We start from the raw sequence: 4,323 nt of genomic DNA on the forward strand, positions 1-4,323 counted from the left end.
ATTCGTTTTATGGAGAAGGATTCCAGGAATATCGATCTTCCAGTTGTGGAACGAGCGTCCGATCGCCTGGCGACGATTGATGTAGAGCTTCCAAACATCGCTGTACGAACACGTCTAGCCAACCGAGAGTGGTATGAACCCAAGCCGCATATTGTTTGGGATGTGAAACGGAAGGTGAAAGCTGGGGACCCCCCGAATACAGTGCGTCCCATCGTGCAGGAGTTGCTGGCTAACCGGTTTAGCCGTGCTTTGGCTATTTATACGGATGGTTCTAAATGCGAGAACATAGTTGGAGCAGGTGTATTTAGTAGCAGCATTCAGCAAGCAATAGGTCTTCTGTCACAATGTAGCGTTTTTTCGGCGGAGGCCTTTGCAATCAAGTTGGCCGTCATCGCTGCAAGAGCATCAACCGAATGTGTTATAATTCTGTCCAGTCTTGTAAGCGGTCACGGTAGTCGACACATTTGCTGTGATAATTGACTGCCTTTGCCTCCGACACTTGCAAAACAAGCTATCATTGTACAGTACCAAACTAAAATGTCGTATGACAGGCTCTGTCATACGACACTGTCGCCGAAGACCGTCACGAATGTATGTATTTAAGTTTTTCTCATAATAAGAGCTGCTGATGGTGTGCTTGTGTGAATTCTGAAAATAGCAAGCAATGATGTCCTAGTAATAATATTTCTGATCAGAAATGGTTTGATTTACACCAAATTGAGGAATTACAAAGAAATCACACATGTCATATGATAGCTATTTTGATTATTTTCTTTTAGGTCGAATGTTATTCTACCGCTCGTGTTGTGTGAGAGAGACGACGGTAGAGCATGAGTGTTCGAATACAAACAGACTGTCGCGCACGACAACGAAGCGAGTGTAGTAAAAAACGTCAACTGTTTCAACCCCTGATTCTGTCTGATTCGGCCAGCTGTCTTTCGGTCATAGAGAGTGGTAGATCGCAGCATCCGTGGATCCAGGAAATCGAGCGCTTACTACGTGGACGGCCGATCCACCTTTGTTGGATCCCTGGTCATGCCGGAATTCGCGGTAACGAAGAAGCAGACCGTCTAGCCAGTGAAGCACGAAACAGTCCACCAATCAACGTTGCCGTACCAAGAATTGATTCCATCAAGAACATGAACCAAGTCTTTCGTCAGCTATGGGAAGCACGTCGGGCACAATTGACAGATGTGAAGCTGAAGGAGGTCAAAAGGGAAACGAAGAAGTGGATCGATCAGTACAGCTCTGCCGATCAACGCATACTCACTCGTCTGCGCATTGGTCATACTAGGGTTACGCATGAATTTTGCTGAAGAAAACAGCTCCGCCAGCATGTGCCGGTTGCTGGTTGTTACCAAACTTCCAGCTGAAAACAATTGAAACCATCGGAGTGGAGGTGAGCACATCACTTGGCCCAATCACCATCATCGCGGCCTACTGCCCCAAGCAAACCAACATCAGGGACGGGTCGTCAGTGGTCCTCCGGAAAGACATCATCAAACTCACCTGGAGGAGCAGGAACTTTATCATCGCTGGCGATCTGAACGCAAAACACCAAGCTTGGGGCAACGGTCGGAGCAATATAAACGGCATCATCCTCAATGAAGACCTGCAAGACGGCCACTATACCATCTTGGCCCCGGACTCTCCCACCCGGTTGAGTCGGTTTGGGGTCCATGCGACCATCGACATCTTCGTAAGCAACATGAGACACAAAATCTCGCAACCTGTGGCATTCCACGAGCTGAGCTCGGACCACTACCCTGTGGTGGCCGAAGTTGGATCCTCGGTAAACCGATTCGAAGCTTCCCGGCGCAACTACCATCGAGTCAACTGGGCGCAATATCAACACTGCGTCGACACAACCATCGACTACGATGTCCAACCGGGGACGTCCGAAGATGTTGACCGGTGTCTACATACCATCGAGGAGTCGATTTCCCGGGCCAGGGAACAACACATGCCAGTATCCAGACAGGTGAGTAACACTCTGAACCTTGACAGCCCTACCAAAGATATCATTAGACTCCGTAACACCATTCGTAGGCAGTACCAGCGTACTGGCCTGCCTAACTTGAAGACCAATTGTAATCGATTAACAAAGATCATTCAGGATCGCAGAAATAACGATTTTGCTAGTAAGATCCGCTCTCTCCCAGATTGTGCTAAGCCCTTCTGGAAAGTTACAAAAATTCTTAAAAACAAGCCTAGGCCCATTCCACTACTGACCCCACTGGATCATCCCGGCGACCCCGTGGTTCATCTGATAACAGCCCTCATGAATCTGAGGTTGCTGAAAATGCATCCAATCTTCTTCAGATTCCTAACATTTTTCCAGAGGAATCCGAGATTACGGCTGACGAACTGTTGGCCTATATCAAATCATCTAAAAACATGAAGGCCCCAGGTTTCGACAACATCCTGAATCTGGAACTCAATCACTTGAGTTCCAGATTCTACAACCATCTGGCACTGATTTTTAATCAGTGCCTCAGACTTGGCTACTTCCCCTCGTGTTGGAAGTCAGCTAAAGTCATACCCATCCGGAAACCTGGGAAGGATCCGTCCTCTCCTTCAAGTTATCGACCAATCAGCCTTCTCTCAGGGTTATCAAAACTGTTCGAAAGAGCAGTGTACCACCGGCTCCTAACATCTGCCGATGTAAACAACTTGTTACTCGAGGAACAGTTTGGTTTTCAGAAAGGTCGTTCGACCGTCCACCAGCTGACTCGAGTAACAAACATTCTCAGACGGAACAAGTATGTTTCGAAAACATCTGCCATGGCGTTGTTGGACGTTGAAAAAGCGTTCGACAATGTCTGGCATGATGGCCTGGTGTTCAAATTGCAACAGTACGGTCTTCCAATCTTCCTAGTAAAGATAATAAACAACTATCTATCAGACAGGACGTTCCGAGTCTCTCTGAATGGCATCTCATCGGATGCTTTCAACATCGGTGCCGGGGTTCCACAAGGAAGCATCCTTGGCCCCATCCTATTCAACCTGTTCACCTTCGATATGCCGGCTCTCCCTGATGGTGGATCGCTGTCTCTGTTCGCAGATGACACATCCATCGTCTACAAGGGTAGGGTCATCGGAGCTCTGACTACCAAACTTCAGAGAGGTCTGGACGTCCTGTCTGAATATTTCAACTGCTGGAAGATCCGTATCAACGCGGCAAAGACCCAAAGTTCCGTCGGTGAATAATAAAATCTGCCTGAACGGCACAGTGGTGGAATGGTTCAAAGAGGTCGTGTACCTCGGGCTAACACTAGACAGCAAGCTTCTTTTCAGGGAGCACGTTGTCAATCCTGTCCATGAAAAATAAGGTTGCTGTCTACAAACAAATCATCCTTCCTGTAATCGAGTACGGTATGCCAATCTGGGAGAGTTGCGCAAAATGCCATCACCTTAAACTGCAAAGGATCCAGAACAAGATCCTTAGGATGGTCCTAAACAGTCCCCCGCGGACTAGACATTCTGAGATCCACCTCCTGGCTGGAATTCAGACATTAGAAGAACGGAGAGAATTCATCCTGGAAATGTTCAGAGACACCTGTCTGAGGTCAAATCATCAGATCATACGTGATCTAGCACGTTAGGTTAAGTTATACTCGTAATTAGGTAGGTTATCACTTTTTTTTTTCAATTCAAATAAAACACATCCCCAAAGGGGTATTCTGTAAACTAGTGGAAAAACGAAAATATTAAGTTAGAATATCAAATTAAACAAAGATGAAGAGCCAGGTAGGCTAATCAATTGAAATGATAAATCAATGTACTACCGTACTACCATAATCAACAGAAATAAACATTATTTTACTACTACTATCAACATTATCCCATTCCGAACGCTAGTCGTAATCTGTCGTAATGGTCCGTCTCAAACTCGAATTATTCTGAAGAAAATCAGAACTACTGCCGCGCGATTTTATTGAGGAAATTTCCTACCACTTTTCGACCGGTTTCTTTAAATTATGTCAATCAAGAGTTAGATGTACACAAATATATTAAACTAACGACGAGGGTAGCAACAATGAAGAACGATTCGCTTACACGCGCGATAAAAAAAGAACACATGCATGCTGCTACTTGTTCCTGGGCAGTTTATGTTGTGATACGATGATGAAAGTGGTTGACTACTATTAGAGAGCCTATATTAATTTGTTTACCGTTCAAATTCGATTGCCTTCGGTTATCCGGTTACATCGGGTTGTGTTGTCAATAAAGGTGAATCAGACGGCAGTTGTTTACAAACCTTGAAAGCAATATATCTGGGGGCTGTCATCGAGTAGATAGCAAACGAAACGACACAGCTGA

The sequence above is a fragment of the Ochlerotatus camptorhynchus genome, unplaced genomic scaffold, assembly GCF_037179485.1.
Source record: "Ochlerotatus camptorhynchus isolate MF236.1 unplaced genomic scaffold, CSIRO-AGI_Acam_v1.1 ptg000101l, whole genome shotgun sequence".
In the NCBI taxonomy this organism is placed as follows: Eukaryota; Metazoa; Arthropoda; class Insecta; order Diptera; family Culicidae; genus Ochlerotatus; species Ochlerotatus camptorhynchus.